Below are 22,226 nucleotides of genomic sequence, written 5' to 3'. Positions count from 1 at the left end.
GCAGAAATATTACTACTGCATTTGGTCCAGTTTGGGTGGCAGGCCTCTCTGTTCTTCACTCATGTTATCTCTCCATTTTAATGCAATAGAAATGCAGCCCTTATCCATTTGTGATTCACGGGCCACTGTTTTCCCTCCTGAGCCTTCCATTTATTTACCAAGTTTATATCCTGCCCTTGCTCCACAAAGAGCCCAGGACAGCAACTGTGTGTGTGTGTGTGTGTCTGTGTGTGTGTGTACAATTTGAAAACAACAATAAAGCAAAAATGTTCTAAAGATTAAAGCATTCTAAAAACAATAACAATTAAAAAGTGTATCTGAAGAAGTGTGCATGCACACGAAAGCTCATACCAAGAACTAACTTAGTTGGTCTTTAAGGTGCTACTGGAAGGAATTTTTTTAATTAAAAACATTTAAAAGTCAGTTTAAAAAATATTCTAAATGCAATTGAAATTAAAAATCTACTTCCATCCAATGATCCCAGGAACAGTGTTCTTCAGCCACCAAATGCCTGGGTGAACAGGCATGTTTTCAAATTGCTCCTGAAATAATGAGGGAGAAAGGCACACCACACTAGGGAGAGCATTCCACAACCAAGGAACCACCAACAGGGCAGCCCCCGGTGTTGGATGACCAACAAGGTCTCACCATAGAGTCTGAGACGGTTGGCACTGGCAAAGTTGCTCAGTTAGGCCCTATAAGCTACGCATCTATTTATTTCTTATTTTGCCTTTTGTGTTTCCTTGGATAGAATTAGGGAGCCACTTACTGCAGTGCTGCGATAGGGAGGGAAAATACAATATTTTTCATCCCTATTACAGTGCTGATATTGGAAGAAACACTCCAACATCAGCACTGTAATAGGAATGAAACAGAGAAGTACTCCTTCCTGCTTTTCCGATCCTCGCTCGAACCTTCTAGCAATGCTGTCTATTTCAGAGGGAGAAGCAGCACTTTTGAAATGTAGTATGCAACATGTGATTTTGGAAGAGGGTGGCAGGCCACTAAAAATGGCTTCATGGGTCAGCATTGGCTGTGAGTTCACCACCTCTGGCATAGATATAGACTGTCCCGTCCCCCCCCTATACACAATTGCTTTCTGAATGGTTCTCAATCATATACTAGAAGATCCACCTCAGAGCTACAGCTCCCAGAATAAACTACAGTTCCCAGGATTCCTTGGGGGGGAGTGATATAAGGGGGCTTTAAATGCATGGTGGTTGATGTGACCTTTGATCCAGTCCAATGAGACTTTTGAAACCTTTTGGTGGGTCGTAACATCCTAAGGCAGCCTTGGCATTTGTTCAAAATAAAAATGGCAGTCTAACTCAGCCATGCCTGCTACTGCAACCTACCTCATCCTCTGCTTTGCTTATTTTTCCAGGGTTGTTTTTTTTTTAAGGGGGGGGGTTGCTTGTTTATTTGGCTGGCAAATAACACCCTAAGAAAAGGCATCATCATTCCTGCACCACTACACCACAGACTGCCTGCGTTTCTGTGTTCCCCATTCATGCTTGCAATAGAAAAATAAGAATAAAAATATTATGAAAACAACTCTCTCTTTTAAAGGCAGCGTTTAAGGGCTAAGCAATCAAACGATACCCAAGATTAATATTTCAGAGGAGGGGGAAATAAATCAACCTAAACGAAAGGAGGAGAGGGGCGGGGCGGGAGTTTTGGGTAGGTGGTTAAACGCTGGCGAGCCCGGGCTTGCCGACTTTCCTGCTCGGCGCTGCAAGATGCGCCGAGCTCCGCCTGTGCTATACTGCCACCTTGTCTAAACGCGGGGATTTGCACGGCAACTGTACAAAGCACGTTAGGAGCGCTGCTCGCCTCCTGCACTTCTTCTAGCATAGCGATAGGTAGTTAAATATAAAATTTTCACAGCCCTTACAACTATGATCCGAATATTCTCAGGCGATGTACCCGAGATCTGTGCTTTGAAGTCAAGGAAGCAGAGATGAGAGCATGTCAGGGGCAGGCAACACCTCTCCGCTCCGTCCCAACAGGGTTTGATTATGGAGCTCTTTAGCAGGTCGCTTTGTGCAATCTGAATTGAAATGGGCCGAGGCGCACCAGGTCGCAGCAGCACGCCATCCAACAAACCGTTTTACTTCGGCGCAGCTTCACTGTAGCTCCTGGTGCTTCCACGGAAGAAAGTGAGTTATTTGCACGCCTCAGTGCCACCCTCCCCAATATATCTCTGCCATACTTTTTGAGATACGCGGGGGGGGGGGGAGAAAAGCGACCCCTCCCTCCCCTTCGAGTTAACGCTCTGCGCGCGTCACTTCGGAAAGGCTGGAGGAAGAAATCGGGAGCTGTAGCCTGCGCAGAGGAGCTTACCGCTTGGATCTTTCGTTCTTCCTTCCTCTCTCACACAGTGCCTTTTAATTCTTTTTTTATTCGGCGTTTGAGAGCAGGGAAGCTTTTAGGCACGAGTTCACGTATCTCTTTAGTGATGTGGCTATCAGCGTGCTGATGTTCCTTATGAACTCTCCGTTGCTCCACCGCAGCAGAGCCAGTACAAACACATTAAAAGCGCATTTCCCTCGCCTCCAGCAATACCGGGAACTGTAGTTTGATAAAGGGTGCTGGGAATTGTGTAGCCCCGAGAGGTAAACTACGGTTCTCAAGGTTCTTGGGGGTGTATGCTTTAAATATATGGTGCGTATGCAGCTCTGATAAATTAATTCTGCATTTCAGGGAGTTGGACTAGATGACCCTTGGGGTGCCAGTTCTATGATTCTATGAACTATTGTGCCAGGAAGACAGGGAGACCCAAGGCCTAATCCGCATTCCGAGTACATCCGGAGCAGAACTGGTTCTCTCTTCGACTTCTTCACTAAAGCCCCAACGCCAGATGAAAGAGGAAGGAGGCTCGTGGGGAGGAAGGAGGTTATCTTTGTATGCCTTTCTACAGCTGTAGAAGCGTACACACGTGCACGCTGTTAACGCACATTCTGCTTCTGCTTGCGAAGCCCCGAAGGCGAGGAGGTTGGAAAGGCTGGTGCCGGTTTGAGGTGTGCCGGGGGTTGGGGAAGAACTAAATAACTACAGGTTAAAGTCATGCCACACGCACGAAATCCAAGGATCAGAGGCGAAATCCCTCCGAAGTGGCTCCTAAATCCACGTATTGTTCACGGGAAACATTTTTTAAAAAGGTCTGTAAGTGCAGAAAATAGAGATCCAGAGTAGAAACACTCCCCACCCGCCCCTTTCCTCTCGAGTCCAGTGGCAGATTATGCCTGTTCTTTCTTTTCCAAACCCACCCCTTGAGACAAGACGAGGCGGCCCGTTTGCAAAAGAGGCACGCAGCTGATCTCCCGAAGGATATCTCTCTCTCTCTCTCTCTCTCTCTCTCTCTCTCTCTCTCTCTCTCTCTCTCTCTCTCTCTCTCTCTCTCGTGTGTGTGTGTGTGTGTGTGTGTAAGTTTCCCCAGGCATGCAAGCCTCTCACTTTCTCTCTCCAGACACTCTGTGCTGGGCCAGCCACAACAGAGCGACCTCTCTCTCTCGCTCGCTCGCTCTCACAGGCTCGGCTCTTCTTTCAGCGTCCCGCCCTCAAAGGGTTAAGCGGCCGCTGCCTGCCGCTCTTTGCTAGACGGCTGAGTTTCGAGGAAGGCGCTGTTTGAGGCAGGCGTAGCTGCGCGCTGCTGTTGCCGCTGCTCTTGCAGCCACCCGCTTGTGAAACCCGCCAGGCAGGCTCGCTTTGGGAAGACGGAGGGGCACCCATCTGGTGCATCGAGGATCTGCTTTGGGGAAAGAGGGGGAAAAGAAAGAGAGAGGGAGAGAGATTTGCGGGCCGGAGGCGGAGAAGAACGAGGCATTTGGTCATGCTCGGCTGTCTTTTGCATCTTGGCGCTCTGGGTTGAATGACCGGCTGGACAGCGGCTCCAGAAGATCCCTCCGCTGGGCGCTCTTCGGCGAGAGAAGCCTCATCGGCGGCGGCGGTGGAAGCCGGAGATTATGAGGACGGCGAGCGTGGTTCTTGCCAGCTATGGAACAAAGCCAGACCTTGGCGGTGATCCTTAAATCAGTACAATGCAGGAATCGAGCGGCTGCCCTCGCCACCTTCCTGACCCAGTGGGGTTTGGGTGAGCTCCAGCGAGAGGAGAAACGCGGCGCACTCTCGTCAGGTAAAGCGAATTCTTTTACCTCGCTGCCTTCGTGCTGCAGGCGCCACCATCTGAGATGGATGGATGGATGGATGGATGGGGAGAAAGAACTCGGGCCATTTCATACGCCCAGGGTTCAAAGTTTCATTCGGGGGAGGGGGGACCAGAGAGGCGTGCAAGGTTAGATTCGGTGTGACTCCGGAGCGAGCGAGGAAGAGAGAGGTGGAGGCTGTGGATTCTCTCTCCATAGGAAGGAAGAGTTGTGTATGCATGGGGGGGGCATAATAATGATAATGATAATGATAATAATATATCTACGATCCTGAAAGTACCTACTCCAGAGTAGTCCCCTTCAAACCAATGACAGTTCGGTTTCTGCATGGCAGATTAAGTTTGTGGTGCTAGTTCAAGTACGCACACGAACACATTTTCTGGGTGAATTAATGACGGTGTCTCCTTTCCAGTGCCCACCATTCTCGCACTAAAGGTCCACGTGGGTGGATTCTGATGGCTTCTGTAAATCAGGCCGTTCCGTGCCTTCAAGTTCAAGTTCTCAAGCCTTGAGGTAGTGACAATCGTGTGTGTGTGTGTGTGTGTGTGTGTGTGTGACGTTTCAAAACGGTGCCTCTGCTCCGCCGGTTCGTCTTTTGCGTCCGGAACCTGTGCGCCTTTACGCGCAAGGAAGCTCCGGCGAGTTCAACGGGACTTTACGTCCCTTACAAATCTAGACCAGATCGGGCTTCAAGAGTGAGGCGCAAGGGTTTGAGAAAAGCAGCGTCGTCCTTTCTCTCTCTCCCTCCCCGTGCAAAATAAGATCCAGAATCAATCGATTGGAGAGCTCTGAGTGGCTTATTCCCCCCAGCTCCCGCTGCCTGCACTCCTTCCTTTTTAGCGCCCCTCCCCATTTTAATCCAGATCTACTGCTGACGGAAACAAACCTCCTTTCTTCCCCCATCAGTCAATCACTGTCTGGCAAATGTCTTTCCTCCACCCCCCCCCTTTTCGCCTCCGCAGAAGAGGGGTGCGGGAGCGTTAGGGCTGGGTTAACTCCTTCGAGTCCGGACTTCATTCCGAGTTACCGGGATACCCTCCCGCACCGTCTTGATTTCGCTGAGACTCCCCCCGCTTTCCTCTCCAGCGGCGATTCTGCTTTTGTGATAACAGTGCCAGCAGCACTGCGTGCCAGGCTCTCGTCAGCGCTTCCGTTTCAGAGCCTGGCTGGATGCTCCTTCTGGCTTTCTTCTCCGGGGTCTGCGCACCAGCATTTCTATTTTTCGAAGGCATGGGGAGGGGGCTGGACCCCTTCAGCGGGTTTAGGAGTTCCTCTGTCTTGGAAAAGTACATAGATTGCAGGAATGAAAGTGCCATGATCCCCAAGCTCACAGATGGGCTGTGAGAGAGAGGGACATAGTTTTGGTCTGTGCCCAGGCTTTGATAACAGCGTGTCACATCAGTAAATATGGGAAGCTGCCTTAGTCCAGTAGCGTCTACAATGACTTGCATCAACTCTCTAGGGTTTTAGGGTTTCAGCCTCCTACAGCCTTGCCTGGGGATGCCGGGGATAGAACTCGCGATCTTCTGCGCGCAAAGCAGGCGCTCTGCAACTGAGCTACAGCCCTTCCCTCCTTGAGCTGATTCCATTTCTCCGTGTAATCTGGGCAATATCATAGCCCTCTGCTTTAGAACAGTCATGCGTGCTGCCTTCCCTTGCCATATATGTACCCCTTTTCCTGCGTTTGGGGATGTGCCTTCGGAGGTAGCTTAGGCCGTGTCCAAAACGCTCAACGCGTCTGTATGCCCCGCCAACACATTGCTGGGGATGGGTGGCTGAGGCAAGGAGAGCGAGCGTGTGGCTTGTACGTGTGATCGAAGGGAGAAGGGGGAAACGGAAATACCTCTAACCGGCTCTTAGCGTCAATAGGACGTTTCGCTCAAGGGACTTCTCAGTAGTTTGAGTCCAGGCCTTCTTCACTCCAGCGTCTGCACTTGGGTTTATTTAGTTTACACTTGATTGCTGTACACTTGATGGCTGTCTGCGGAGGGTGTGAACTGGATCCGTGGAAAAGCCTCGCGCTTGAGGCCATGTGGGCTTTCTCTTCGTGGCTTTGGGTCTGTGGTGTCCCACTCACACTTTCAAGGCACCCTTTTGCGTGGCAGCCATCAGATGTTGAGAAGGCAGGTGTGAAACCCTCCCTTTCCCTGCAGATGAACCAGGAATGAGTTCGCGATACTAGTGTCAATCCACTAGGCTCTTTAGCTCTAGAACCTCGAGTCCAGATGCTCGGAGGAGGGAAAACAAGTCAGCATGGGGAAAAACAAAATCTACCCCGCCTCCAAAAGAAGAATCTGTAGGATCCCTGAAATTGACAAACTTCAACGAGTTCCCTCCCTCTCTGGTGCTAAAAATTAATGTCAGAGACATGCAACCCGATAATGTATATTCATTTTTTACCAGCAAAGTCTTGAAGGTACAGCCGTCTTTTCTCTCTCCCTCCTCTCCATTTGTATCTAGCAAAGTTCTCAAAGAGTATAAAAACGATCAATTTCATTTTAGTCTGGTGAAAATGCGCCCCCCGTGCAGTAGCCGAAAATTTAAATAAAAAGGGTTTACTGGCTGCCCCCTCGCGAATGTAGCATTTGGGGTTGGAGGTTATTTATTCAGTTATGAGGCAGAGACGTCTAGATTTCCTCTCACTATATAGAAGGGTCTGGAAACTTCTGTTTCAGTGTATCTGAAGAAGTGTGCATGCACACGAAAGCTCATACCAAGAACTGACTTAGTTGGTCTTTAAGGTGCTACTGGAAGGAATTTTTTTATATTTTTTTTTTTGACTATGGCAGACCAACACGGCTACCTATCTGTAACTAGATTTCCTCTGTCCTTTAGAAAAGTCAAGATAACACAAAACAGATCTCTTCCTTCTCCGGGGATCGGCTGATGTATTTATTGATTTGATTTTGCCAGGTAAAAGTTCAAAGGGGATGGTGGTAATGGGGATCTCACCGTAGGCTGCAGACATGTGAAATAACACCGCTATAGTGAACATTCTGCCTCTTTCCTCCTTTCCCCTTTCCTAATGACTACAATTAATTCATTTTATCCCAGCGAAGGGAGTTCCTTTCCCTGCAAGCGGGGCGCCTGCTCAGCGCAGGATAAAACCAAGTGGCTTTTTATTCTTAATGGTCGGGATCCTCAGGGGGGGAGAAAAAGAGCCAGAAAAACTCAAATCCTGCCTGCCATGGAAGCCCTGCTGATGTTTTTTGTCGGGGAGCCTCTATTGGGGCAATTAAAGCAGCTAATGACACGCGCGCGCGCCCGCACGTCCAGAGCCGAGCCGAGAAGTAGATCAGGCTGAGCGCCTAAGACGCCGCTTGGTGCTGTTTCCCGTATTCTATCTGATAGCTGCGCGCAAAAGGGGAGGAGGGGGAGAGACTGCTAATAAGAATCGAGGCAGAAGCGCCTCTTTGGCTAAAGAACTTGACGGTGAAGGGTGGGTTAAATAATTAAGGGGGGGGGAGAACCCGAGCCCGACTTTGCCTCTTGGAAAGCTTTCAGGCTGCAGCCCTGCCTTCCAAGCATTCTTTAAACTCGCCATGTGGGAGGAACTCCAGGAGAGAGAGAGAGAGATGGCTATCAACCCGAATTCATTACTGTAAACATCTCCCTGGGGTGTCAGGCGAGCAAAAGGGAGAGAGAGGAGAGGGAGAGAGGGGTGGGGGAGACAGAAAGGCTCGGCTGCCATTAGAGTCCGATCGCAGATCTCCTGACGCCCAGGATCAACCTGCCAGCGCGGCTGGACTTTCCGAGCCCAGAGGGGAAAGAGGCGCCCGAGCGCACACGCGCTCACGCATGCACGTCTGCATGCGCCCGGCGCCCCTGGAGGCTTCTGGGGTGCTGCTCGCCTGCGCTTCCTCCTCGTGGGATCCGCTCTCTCCTGAGCTCTGAGGACCGAGGGGAGAAAGAAAGAAAAAACCCAACCCCAGGCCAGGGGAAAACACCACCACCAAACTGTTCGCTGCAGGCTGATTAGAGCTCGCGTCTCTGTTGATTTCGAGTTGTTGGCGTCCCTCTCTGCCTGGTGCGTCCTCTCTCTCTCTCTCTCCTTGAGAGGTGGGGACCGAGGAGACAGAGGAAGAGGTGTGCGCCTTTGCGCTTGCCTTCTCGGGGATGCTGGAGCCCCGGGCTGCGCGTTGGAGGCGAAAGGAGGAGGATGTTGCCGCTGCCTCGTAAGCGGGGAAGGCGGAAGAAAGTGCCGCGCTCGCTCCGCAGAGCAGAAGCAGCAGCAGGCGGCGGCCCCGGAGGCGAGCGCCGCCCGCAGCCTGCGGGCGAGGGCAGCAGCAGGAGGCGGACGACGACGACGACCCCACCGCGGCGAGGGGGCGATCCCACCGTTGCTGCTCTCCCAGCGCCTCGGAGACCAACGTTACTACTGCTGCTGCTGCTGTGGCGGCGGCCGCTAAAGTTTGGGGGTTTTCGCTGGAGGGGAGGCAGAGACTCCCCGGGGATTATGCGCACCCGCGGACGACGCTTCAGGATCGGAGCCTGCAGGTACAATCGGGCTCGCGTCCCTCTCTCAGGATTCCCCCCTACCCCGATTCAACGATTCTAATATTCCCCCCTTCCCAGAAGGAGGGAAGCCCCCCTGCCATTACAACCATCGCCCCCATAGTGCCAGATGCAAAAAGTTCGTGGCCTGGGATCCAGGTGTGGACGGGATGAGGGGCAAATGGCCAGTCGCCTGCTTAGACTAGAGGGGTGGTGCGCGAATGACAGGGACACACGCGCAGGCATCCCCACTGGGAAATTTATCAATGGCTGTATGTGACAAGTGGAAAGGGAAAGATGCGATCGCTGTGCAGCAGCTTGTGTATTTCAGCCTGTGTGTGTGAGAGAGAGGATGAGAATCCAGATGAACGTAGAGGGCAGCTTTTTACTTTCTCTCCTTCATCCCCCACCTGACTCTTGACTGTTCCAAATGTGCCCTCTGGCCATTTTCTAGCCTTGAAAGGGACGACCCCCCTCTGTCCCCTCCTCCCATCAGTATCCTCACACCATCGAGCAAAGAGCTTCTACTTGGCATTCTGGAAGCAAGTGAGGTTTATATTTTGGAAGAAAGAAGGGAAGAGATTTCCTTTTGTATGTGTGTTATGGAATGGAGAAGTTGAGCAGATGAAAGCCAAGCTGGCAAAGCGAAGATCAGGTTAAGTCAGTGCTGACAAGCATTATGAAATTCAAGGGGTGCGGGGAGGCAGCGGTAAATTGCATCAGTATTCATCAGATTCCCATCAATAGCTACATAAAGGCGGATCTGATGGCTTGAGGGAGGGAGGAGGAGGCAGAGATGGCATTTCAAGTCCATCAAGTGGACAGCAGCCTTATTCCATGAAGCTGGTCTGAGGGTTACTGACAAGCCGGAGAGAAAAGAGAGGAGGGGGTTGAAGCAGGCAGTTGGGGGGGGGAGCAGCCTGAAAACTGAGGGAGAAGCCATCAACCTTCCTCTCTGGAATGGAGAATCAGTCAACAGGAGCTTTTAATTAATTTTAATGGAGGAAATCTGTTTTAAGGCTTACAATAAGCTAATAAAGTCCAAGGCAGAAATCCATGCAGAAGCCTGGACTTGTGTATAGAAAGTGCTGATTAGATTTTTGCCTTTGTGGGGTTTTTCATTTTTTATCTTTGGTTTAGGAGAGAAAAAGAGAGAGATAGAACGAGAGAGCATTTGCTTAGTATAGGCAAAGCCTATCCTTTTACACCCAAGCTTATTTACCTTCTCTTAGTGCTTACAAACCAATCATGCCAATTGGGATCTGGAAAGTAATCTTCTCCAGGCAGCTTAATCCTGCAGTCCTCATTGAGACAAAACTCCCATGGAGTTCATTCATGGATTTATTTACGTAGCATGTACTAGAGAATTCCTGCTCCAGTGGGACTGGCAAATCCATTCTGGATTCAAGAGGGACGAAAGGACAGTCAGGCCATACCATCATGGTGTGTGTCACGGAAACACACTGAAAGTGGCATTTTTTGACTAAAGACTGCAGCATCTTGATATTAACAGAAAGAGTACTATGCTGGCGTGCTTTTTGTTTCTTTGTTTTGCTATCCTAGGAGGCAGGGACTCCTGCAAGCACAGGAGGGACAAAGCTGGGCAGTAGGCCTTCTGAGATAACGGTGATTCATTTTCCTTCAGAATTGCAGTAACCTATCTGATCTATTGAAAAGAACACAGAATAAAGGCAGGAAAATGTTTTGCAAGCCTTGTGCAACTAGCCTTTTCTGTTTAGATATGATGGGACTGTTTCTTCTGATTCTTTTTGCCTAAATTACTTTAAGATGGGCATAATCCACACACCCCACTATGCTTATATTTCAGCAAAAAAAAACCACCACCACCCGCACCTACTCACTACCTTTCAAAAATAATTTCCACTCATCACACTTAGAGAATCTCCATTCCCTTCTCCTCCTGCCAGTTTCCCCTGCATTAAGTTGACCCATCAAAATATTGCACTTGGAACACTAGGCAGCCTCAGTACTTTTCACACTGCTCTGAGCTCACAAATGCCTTACCCAAAACTTCCCATGAGTCTCAATAAGTGGTAAAGTACCTCACTTTTTGAGAGGATGTTCTGCTCCTATACAACTGGGATTTCGGCTTGGTTAGTTGCAGGTGGCATTGCAATGGTTAAAAAGAAAACAAAAGAGGACGGCTGGACTAGATGATGGGGGTGTTGGTTTTTCCAACTTTATAATTCTATTATTCTATGAGATGCCAGCCAAGCACCACTGAAAATTGGACCTCCTTGGCATGGTGATAATGTTCTGTTTGCAAACTGGCCTCTGATCAGAATGTTGGACACGGTGTGCAGGAGTCTAGGACTTGGACAAAAGATAAATTGATGGAATGCAAACAAGCTAAGATAAGGATTGACTTGTTCATATTTATATGTGATTTTAATCTGCATATGATTTTCAGTTTCTGGATTTAATTTGAGCCATTGCTATAAATCATGATTATATCCTGGTCTGCTGGAGAGCCTGATACAGAGTTAGGCTTATCTGCTGAAAACAACCCCATCTCCACCCATTTCAAAAAATGCCTTACATGGGCTGTGGTTTCAGGCGAGAATCGGCAATGCAAACATTTCTGTAAGTGGTTAGAAAGGCAACTCTCTAGTATGTAGAGCCCTGATGATTTGATTTTCCTCTCCATTCCCTGGCATCAGAAAACGTAGGCTTCCTTGTTTGAAAACAAGTAGGAGATCAAGCACATTAAGGGCTGTGGCTTTTATTCTGCTGTGCTTTATAGGTGAGGGAATAGCCCCTCTTAAGAGAAAACTGTTTCCAAGAAGGACAGCTTCTTAGTCACCCCTACACCCTCTGCTCTTAATCTAAAAGTGAGTTCATTTTTCACTAGATTACTTTCATATAACTTTGTGGTTTCTGCCACAGTGATTCAAATTCAGTCCATTAGTGACCTCTATCTGTGAGAAGTATGCAATCAATGCATGCATGGTCTCTCTCCACTCTCACTCTCTATCTTGCTCCTTTTCTTCTGCAAAGTATATTGTGGCAGCGGGGAAGGGGGAGAATGCAACATCTGACTTGCTTGGGTTTCGGATATCGTAAATTACTCAATTTGCTCGTTGGATTAAAAGACGGTGTTCACTCCTCTTCTCATGTCTGTTGTTCTATAGTAGAACAACATTCAAATGAATATAAGGTAACTCATACCCATTTGCCACTAATGTGAAGAACACCAGACATTTGGACAGTGTTCTCTTAGTTTGCTGGTGATCATAGGTCAGCCGACTTAACAAAATCAAGAGTCAAAATGCAATTTGGAATGTCCAATAGTTCATGTTTGCTCCAGAAGTTCTGTTGATTGAGTGACTTTTATCACCCCATAGTTGTAACTAAAAAAATGTATACTTAGCAAAGATGTACAGTGACCAGCATTTTAGTATAGTAGCAAGATTATCTTTGTAATAAAAAGGAAATAAAATTCCATCTGTGTCTGTATTTTGAATACCCATCAGAGATCAAGGGAAAAGATTGTTATTAACAGATGGTCTCTTTTTGGGGATTATTAAACCCAGCTTTCAAATATCAATTTGTCTCTTGCTTGTATCCAGATCCATATTTCATGTTTTAGTTAATTATTGTGAATTGTGAATCGAGGGCTCCAACAACAGCATTGCTTTGATGAGGGGGATAGTTTGGTTTGACATTTCCCAGATGATATTTGATGCATTTAGTGCCGGGGTAATATGGTGGCTTTAGATGCTTAATGATTCCTTATTTCCTTTTGGCAAGTCTTTGCCCAGAAGTAATAGTTTGGAGATGTTATTACTGTTGTTCAGTGACATAATCCAAGAACTGATAGGTGCCCGGGACTAAAATTTTTCTTCTTCTTTTTCTTTTGGAAGCAAATTGTGCTATTTCAAGAAAAAAGAAGGAAACCTCACAAAATGACTATTCTTATTTTATTTAAAAAACTTACAACCTGCCCAATTTTTCAAGGAAATCAAGATGGCTAACCACCAAAATCCACAAATTACACCCAATTACAAAATACAGATATCAACATAAAAGCAAGAGCCAATTTAATGATTCCAAAAAAAGCCACCAACACAAACCATGTGAAGGAAGAGTGTCAGCTTCAAGCTGATGGCATCAAGCTGAATTCCCTAAAGCAGTGTATGACCTATAGATGCATCTGTCGGCTTGCTTTTAAAGAACAAATAAAGAAATACGTGACCCAAATAATTATTACATCTTTGGAGTTCTTTTAGAAACAACAGTTAAAAAGAAACCCATAAAAAAACTGACGGCTTACCAAAGGCAAATACTTTTGTGGGAGCCAGAGTCCAGTCTTTTCTGAATCTCTTCCAGTTTAGTCCTCTATGAAAATGCTTAGCTAGTACAATGAACTTAGTTATATTCAGACAGTGGCCCAGACTGTTGCGATCTTCCTGTTCTTTGGTGCTTTACTGGTGATTTACTCAACCAGCAGCCTTTATTTCTCTTTGATTCCTTCTCCTGACATGGCCCTTTGAATTGAATAGGAACTCAGTCTAGTGAGGTCTTAAAACAAATCTGTCATGTTACATTCAGGATTCCAGAAAACTTAATGATCCGTAAAGAAATCTGTAAAACATCTTTAATCTTTTTTTTTAAAAAAAAACATTCTGTGCTTTCTGATCTGCTTCTTAAAGGTCCTTTGTCTACTTTGTAACAGGCCTGATACATGTGGCTTGTTTATTTTAAAAAATGGCTCCTTCTGATCCGGTTTAATGGGAATATTTCTTCTTCTAAATGGGTGAAGGTAGAGTTATAGAAAAATGGATCATGGACTTAGGTAAACCAGCCACTGAGATTTAGGTGTCTGCCCCCAAATTGTTAACTCATAGGTAGCCTTAATGAGATTATTCCACAATGTGTGGACTGCAGCATTTGAACGACAGAATTTCAGAAACTGTTGCTGTGCTCATGTCTTCAGGGGTTGCAGAACCCATCTCCTTTCCTATCAAATCCAATGGGATTTCATGATGGGGATGATCCTATGGATCCCAGTCTTGCAAGTTGCCAGAAAAATGCCATTGGCCAAGGCCTGTACTTGCATCATTCCTGAGTCCCTATCAGCACATTTTGATCATGCTTTGAAAGGGGTGGGAGATACTCAGCACCTCATAGGATCAGTCCTCCCCTTAGATCAACCCCCAAAGGTCACAACAAAAATTCCAACATGGCTTTTTGAGTCCTTCATAATTATTAATCACTGGGCAGCTAGTCAACTGATAAATTAACAGAGTAATTCCCTGTGACAGTTTATGGGCTAAGGACCACAGTCATAGAAATTAACATAAAGGAAAATGATTTGCAAACTTATTGGGGGTGATAACCTTTAAATAGTCATGATAATCAACGCGTCAGATCCCAATAAGCTCTCGCTCACGTGCAACCAGAGTCTGTGAAAAATGGTTTTAAATGTTGGGACGTTTTTTGATCCCTTCAAAGTTCTGCCCATGCAAATTTAAATAGACTGCATCTGATTTCCCCTCTTATATTTTATCAGTTTGGAAGGAGTGAAATTTAATGCTTACTATTTTTATTTGTTTATCATTCTTTCCTGAATCTGAAAGCTGAAACAATCCTTTAAATTTAATGATAAAAGACCCAGTTTATTTGGAGGTTCTTGCGTGTGAGTCTTGCTGAACCACGAAAGCACATTTTTCCTGTTGCATTGGGCCATATACTTCTCCTGACTTCCGAAGGCTCAGAATTCTAGCCTTGCAGGAATTGCACCAAAGGCCTCTTTAAATCCTTTTGTGTTTGCCTGAAAGACTTATTTCAGACCCCTCAATTTCTGTTGCCCTCTGTCCCCATGTATTAGTTAAAGTAAGGCAACCATGTCAAAAAGCCCATGGTTGTGGACCAAATAGCTAGAGCCCCTTGAATCTTTGTCCTAAACTCCCTAACCATTTGCCTCCATTGTGTGCCACACAGCAAGCCCTGGCCCTCCTAAGCTAGCCAGCTGCCTCAAGCGCCCTGGATCCCAGAATCAGCTGCCGTTCCAGTTGGTTTCTGTACGTGGAATACATGGAATGGGGAGAGCATGTTTATTTTTCCCTTTCGCCATGGGCAGCAAAACGCTGTGGGTTGTCCCTGCCTTTGGAAAGAGCCTCCCCTCTTTGGTAGACGTTTCATAAGGAATTTCATAAGGAATTATCACTAGCCACCATTTCAGACTGCGGACTTGAGGCTGATACCCACAGTAGAGACAAGACTCCTGGAGCAAAGCATAATGCAAACATAGGAGCTTGCTGGATCAGGCCAGTGGTCTACCTAGTCCAGCACCCTGTTCCCATAGTGGCAAACCAGATGCCTGTGGGAAGACTGCCTCTTTCCATATGAACCTACCTGGACCCTGAGAACATCTTCTGAGACACTTCTTCATGTGCCTCCTTCATGAGAGGTCCAGAGGGTGGCAATACAAGAACGGACCTTTTCTGCAGTGGCTCCCTCTTTGTGGATTGTTCTCTCCCGAGAGGTTTGTTCGCCTGGCACCTTCATTATACACCCTTTTGTGCCAGGCAAAAATGTTCCTTTTTAACCAGTCCTTTGGCCGAGTGACACCCAAAGTCATTTTAAAATGTGTTGGGAAGGAGGGGGCTATTGGGTTGTTTTTGTATTGTGATTTTTATGTTGTAACTGCCCCGAGACCTGTGCTATAGGGCGGTATACAGTGGTACCTTGGGTTACAGATGCTTCAGGTTACAGACTCTGCTAATCCAGAAATAGTACCTCAGGTTAAGAACTGTGCTTCAGGATGAGAACAAAAATCACGCAGCGGCAGCTGGAGGCCCCATTAGCTAAAGTGGTACCTCAGGTTAAGAACAGTTTCAGGTTAAGAATGGACCTCCAGAACTAATTAAGTTCTTAACCCCAGGTACCACGGTTACAAATTTAATAGCTAGATAGATGATAGATAGATGATAGATAAAATAAAGCCCACCAGCAGGACCTGAGTACAACTATGCTGTCCTCCCTTGTACTATCCAGCAACATATTCCCAGCAAACTGTCTCCAACAGTGGAGGTAGAGCATAGTCAGGAGGAGGGTTTTTTTTAAAAAACAATTTAGCCAGTTTTATTTTACAAAAAGAAGCTCAAAGTGACTGTTAATGGTTAGTAGCCATTCACAGCTACAGATTTGTCTAATCGCCTTTTAAAGCCATCCAAGATGGTGGCTGTCATAGCCTCTTGTAGAAGGAATGTGGCTGGAAGAGATGAGGTCCACAGACCGATGTTCTTTCTTCTTGACAGGGAAGTTTAGGACTAGCACCAGGAGTGGCTGCTAATAGACATATCACGCCTGTGTCCCTGGAGATTTTTGCCCTTCGAATATTTCTGTACAGTGGGATCCTAGGCATGCCTCTGAAAGTAGCTGCAAACTGTCCACTGGCTATTACATGATACACTGATGAAAAAGGTCAGAGCCCAGAATGGAAACTAAATCCAGGACCTTATTGGGAGAGAAATGGGTTAATGCTGCCAGGAGTTACACTCCCAACAGCAGCTGGTGGTGCATGTCATTCTCATAAGCAGAAACAAATGGGCAATGGTAGTTTGCAGGGAAGGAAATGTTCCATTCCTTAACTGTAGCATTGAAAGGGTTTGTACGCACTGTGTATTTTTGACATAAATGGGATGGGAAAGCATTTCCATTAACAGGACAGTGACCAATAATACACATGTTGACGATATCTCTCTCAGTATAGCACAGATGCTGCAGAACTCTTGATTCCATCTTCTTAACAGTGTGCTACAGTTACAGTTCTCTAATTAAAAGCTAAAGTGCTTGCGTTTTGGTTTTGCATTAGAAAGTAACCCAGCACAGTGGCCTGGTTCACCCACATATAAACATTGATGCAGACCCTCTAAGTGTCCCTATTTTCCAGGGACAGTCCTGGATTTATAGAAGTCATCCCGGTTTCTGATTTGATCCTGGAATGTCCTGCTTTTCCTTATGATGTTCCTGTTTTCATCAGAGAAATGCTGGACGGTATGGAGTTATGTGACCCCCGACCCAAGGAGATAAGTAACTATACAACCTTTAGAAGACATCTGAAGGCATCTCTGTATAGGGATTTTAAAATATATATATATATATTAATGTTTTACTAGGTTTTTGTATATATTGGAAGCCATCCAGAGTGACTGGGACAACCCAGTCAGATAGGCGAGGTATATAATAACAACAACAATAATAAAAAAGAATAGGACATAACTATTTTCACTGGATAAATGTTGGAGGATATGTTGATGAGGAATCCTCTGTGTAATGGGGCACGTTCATTTGTGCTGCTCCTCTGCTACACACACTATAGGGAAAAAGTTTCTGTGAATTGGGTGCAGTACCCACAGCACAAAGTGCATGAAACATGCACTGGGAAGGGCACTTGTGTCTGTTGTGTCATGGTGCCTACAGGATTCCTGGTCACTGGGTATTGGTGCATTTTTGCCAACTAAGTCCTACCAAAAAAGAAGCAGACCCACTGAAATTAATGAGCCTAAGTTAGTCATATCCATTAGTTTCCATAAGTCTATTCTTAAGTTTGGATACAACCCAGTATATACAATTATGTGTAATTGTAGATCATGCGATATGAATCTATTTCAAGGCATTGAATTAAAAAAACAGAGGCTGGCAACCTAAAGCTCATTTTGTTTTGCATAATGGCATCTGGGAAGTGTAGGCTGCTGGCTCTTTTCTTCTAGCCAAGACAGTAAAATACATTTAATTGGAATGCAGTTTAATAATGGAATGATACTCACCAAGGTTGGATTCTTCTTTTCCAATGGCAGGGCCTTCTTCTTACCAGGCTTTCAGGGATCTGTCTCTGAAATTCAGATGAGAGTTAACCCAAACAGAAACGAGATATTTGCAGAGTAAATATATCCAAAAGACTGAAGGAATCAAGTCAGTCCACATGCTTCAGTGAAGGTGAAGTCCCAAGTCCCAAGTTATCTGAAATGCAAGCTATTTTGACTTGGTGTATATGATGCATGTGAAGAAAACCCATGATGATCTGAGAACATTTAACAACTGGGAGATGTGGTAGATGGTCCACAATTTTATCAAACAATAATATTTAAAAATTATGTGGAAAGAGATGACATACTTTGATGTCTCATTTCCTTTTAAAGTTAGAAGCAGAGAAAGTTGGTGGCTCTTCTTTTTAAAAAGCTGTTTCAATTGTTTTTTCACTACTTCCCATATATTTTCCAGAATAATCAGAGGTCTGTGGAGTGGCCTTTCCTGCCTAGAACAAAAGGAATACAGTCATGTAAAAACAAAAAGCAACAACAAAAATGCTTCCAATTTTCTGTAATAACATCTCTCTGTTTGGCAGGCTCTTGGGAAGTGAAGCGGCAAACTCCAGAACTGGAAGTGCAAGGTTTTTTCTGTAGTCTTAGCCTGAGCAGCTGAAATCTGAGCATTTCTGGGCATTATAAGGAAAGAGTAAGAACACTGCAAGGGAGAGAGAGAGAGAGAGAGAGAGAGAGAGATGTGCACCCTCTTTTCACACTTCTGGTGTAAATATCTATGATGGTGACTGGCGCATCTTTTTGGCAGTGAGATGCACTGAGCTGCTATAGATGCACAGGCAAGATGTGCGAGTCACTTCCACATTCTCTTTGCGAGTTTCTTTGTATTTTTTTTAATGATGTTTATTCAAATTTTAAAGGTTACAAAGAGAGACAAAAAAGAAAACAAAATCAATACATAAAAACAAGTCACATCAAAAAATAATATAAAAAATAAAATAAAAATAAAAGCGAGTTTCTTTGTAACACATGAACTTAGCTACTCTCTTTTAGGGATATAATGCAACGACTTTGGCCTGAGGCTGGTAGTGGAACTGTGAGGGGGTTTCTGGAACAGCTCTGCTTTCCAGAACATGTTTCCACTCTGTTGGAGGCATAACAATCTCTCTCTCTCTCTCTCTCTCTCTCTCTCTCTCTCTCTCTCTCTCTCACACACACACACACACACACATCCCACTGAATTGCAAATTGTGTGTCCCTGCACAAAGGCAGAGATGTTAACATCACAAGAAAGCTATCAAATCACAAGACTCCACTGTTTGCAATAAGGGTGTGACGAATACATGGATCCTTGACAAATTGACCACATGGAACTGGCCTTTGTAGCACTTTTTTTCCCCACTCCCTTGAAAAGTAATGCCTGATGATCAGTATCCACCCTATGATAAACATTGGACATATCCCCTTATCTTGGTCTTTTAATGCCTCCCAGTTTATAAGCTCTTATCAGCCTGAATGCCTTTCCTGGGATGTAATCCACGTTGGAGTTAATGTCTGATTTCTATTAAATGATTAGGGTGATGATGAATGAAAAAAGCATATAAAGCAATGCTGTTTGGCCATCTGAAATGATTTTTCTTGATCACACACTTGCAAGGAGCCAAGCAAATATATTAATGCTCCAATTTAGTAGTGCAATTTAGTAGTGCTCCAATTTAGTAGTGCCTCCCAATGAAAGCTGAAAAGGGTATCTTGAAACAGATTGTTTTCTAGTGCAGATAACAGGATAGATATGCACAGTGAATTTCTAAATTGTTTGCATCAGATTAGCCTGTGCCCACTGGTACCTCTTGCAGTATCTGTTGCCAGAGTGCTCAGTGCAAGTCTGCCCTCTTCTTTTCAATTCACTCCTTTCACTTTCTTAAGGCTGATCTGCAGGTCACCAGTAAACTGTTAAGACATCTCTTTGCTCGTAATAGTCTGTTTTTATTTGAGAAATTACTTTCGCCATTTGATGAAATTAATTTCAGTAACTTCCCCTTGCAGAAGTCGCGTATAACACAATCACAGTCTTTGCTCAGGGTGAAAAGTGTCTGCTATTACTGCTTGGAAAATAGCTAAGCAATAAAAGGACACAGAGGACATCTCTCTTCTTAAAAATAACACCCTAGATGCCTTGGAGCAGGCTTGCAAGGATAGATCCCCCACACCATTTGCAGATACTTTTCTCAGTTAGCATTTGCAGTGAAGCCTCAGACAACACTGTTGATTTTAATTGCCACATCCCTGCAACCCTCTAACCAAAATAATTCTGTGTATACAATAGCATCTCTAGAGAAGGAATATATAAATGTCAAAAGCTAAGCTCTACACTCTGCACAGAGGACCTTTATAAATCCGGAATAAATGAGGTGTTTAGAATTGCTGCCAGCAGCCCTGGCAAGGGGGATGGGAAGAGGAAAAAAAAGAGAGAGAAAAGTCTGTTGATCTGCCCAGATTCTGTTTTTCTTGCAGAAATTTCTTATCAGCAGATGCACACGCATCCTACATGATGCAATTGTGGATCTACCGATAAGGGAATAGTTTGACTAAATGTAGATGGATTGGACCAGTTATTTGGCCGAGTGTTACGATGTGAAACAGCTGAGTCCAGAGCGTCTGTGCATTTTCGGCAGCCAGCCGAAGGATAAGTAAGGAGTTGTCTTGCTGGAATTGTTTGGCATGGATTCTTTGCCCTTCATTTGTCCAGCGTTGTAAGTGTATAAATCAGTTTGTATGGGCCATGATGACTCCAAGCTTCACAGCCACTCATCTCTCTGTGACATTGATGGAATCTTTATTGGATCAAATGCATTGGAATTCTAATTATGACTCTCTGCTCTTTAGTGTTCCCCTCCAGCCATCAATATCTCGTAAACAATCATATTTTACAAGCTTCAGGAAGATAGTTTAGGCAGATGTGTGCTGACTAGGACAAGGCGCTAACCAAATCACAGCAGAGGGATCATATTCCTCACTTTCAGTGATTGAAGTGAAATCCGAAGGAATTGAAAATGGTACAGTCATCGTCCTCTTGAACAGGGAGGGGGAGATGGAAAGAAAATAAGTAGCCCTTTGGAAACACTGCTGAATTGTCACAAAGTTACATGAACATTGAAATATATCATCATTCAATACACAGCAATTTAAAAAAATGTTAACGTGATGTACTTTGCCATTTCATAGGGTATATGCTTAGTGTCAGAGATGGCTAACCTGTGGCCTTCCATATGTTGTTGGACTAAAACTCCTATCAAGCTCAGCCAATGGTCAAGGGTTATTGCTGAATCTAGTCTTTCTTCAGGATGGAAAATAGCAGATCCTAATTTATGGTTCTTCTCTAAGGACCTTGCTACCAACTACCATTCAGGAAACTACCAATGTGTAGCTGTAGGAGAATTCACCTTTCCAGAACAGGTAGCTTGACCAAGCAAAGAAAACTTTATATCTAGAGTAAAGAAGCATGAAGCATGTTTTTTTTCCTGCTCTGGAGGGTAGGACTCAAGCTGTCACATGGAAGATGGAACAAGCTTGTTTTTTCCTGCTCTAGGGCTCAAAGCAATGGTTTCAAAGTTACAAGAAAAGAGATTCCAACTAAACATAGGGAAGAACTTTCTGACACTAAGAGCTGCTCAACAATGGAACCATCTCCCTCGGGAAGTTGTGGACTCTCCTTCCTCAGAGGTTTTGAAGCAGAGGTTGGATGGCCAAGTGACATGGATGCTTTAGCTGAGATTCCTGCATTGCAGGGGGCTGGACTAGATTACCCTTGATTCTATGAAGCTCTTGGGCCCACTTGCTCAGATGAGGGGATAGGGGAGGCTCAGTTGTCACTGGATTTATAACACTTGGTAACTACCCAGGTATAACAGTCTAGGAAAATAGGCACTCCGTTATTTTGACTGACCTGCAGGCTAGAGAAGTCTATAATTTCTATTATTCCTTGCAAGGAAAGAACTCAGCATAAATTTATGCAACATTATGGAAGTTGTTCAACAATTTCTGGAGGTCTGAGAGTTAGCCATCCCTGATGTAGAGCCATCACAAGGTTACTTACTGCTAAAAAACCCCTTCATTCAGAATCCCATGTATATCTATCATCATGGTGGCCTGGTGTATTTCAGCATAGTTGGCTATTATGAAGTAAAGCACAGGAGCATTAGAAGCTGCCTTATACCGAGAGCATCAGACCACTGACTAGAACTGGCTCTCTAGGGTTTTGGAACTCCCTTGCCCTACCTGGAGATACCAAGGATTGAAGTAGGAACTTTGCATGCAAAGTATCTGCTCTACCACTGAGGTATACCTGTGGCTAAGGGCCAAATAAACCTAGAGCATCCTGAGAGGTGAAGGTAGGAAGACTCAACTCCTGGTAGTCGCCACTGGTCCATCTAGAGAGGGAACTAGTTAACGAGGCTCTGGCCAATAATATATAACAACAACAACAGCAATTTATTATTTATACCCTGCCCATCTGGCTGGGTTTCCCCAGTTACGACCCAATAGAATATTAAAAACATGATAAAATATCAAACTTTAAAAGTTTCTCTAAACAGGGTAGCCTTCAGATGTCTTCTAAAAGTCAGATAGTTGTTTATTTCCTTGACATCCAATGGGAAGGTGTTTCACAGGTCAGGTGCCACTACCTAGAAGGCCCTCTACCTGGTTCCCTGTAGCTTGACTTCTCGCAGTGAGGGAACTGCCAGAAGGCCCTCAGAGCTGGATCTCAGTGAATGCT

At 45.3% G+C, this 22,226-nt stretch overlaps 1 protein-coding gene across 5 annotated transcripts in view; it reads left to right on the top strand.

Annotated features, from left to right (window-relative positions):
• The first annotated feature begins 2,291 nt into the window (after positions 1-2,291).
• Positions 2,292-22,226, top strand: part of FLRT2 (fibronectin leucine rich transmembrane protein 2) — a 90,718-nt gene continuing 70,783 nt past the window's right edge. For 2 of the 5 annotated variants that reach the window (XM_083734268.1, XM_083734270.1), the window contains exon 1: positions 7,644-8,663. The gene's annotated coding sequence lies outside the window, so the exon portion shown is untranslated. Of the gene's footprint in view, positions 4,136-7,643; positions 8,664-22,226 lie in introns of those variants that run through there. The other 3 variants (XM_083734273.1, XR_014563099.1, XM_083734269.1) reach the window with 3 other exon arrangements.

The sequence above is a fragment of the Podarcis gaigeae genome, assembly GCF_964106915.1.
Source record: "Podarcis gaigeae genome assembly, chromosome: 1".
Classification (NCBI taxonomy): Eukaryota; Metazoa; Chordata; class Lepidosauria; order Squamata; family Lacertidae; genus Podarcis; species Podarcis gaigeae.
Note: the sequence above shows the minus strand (reverse complement) of the source record. Positions and strands in the feature narration are given on the sequence as shown.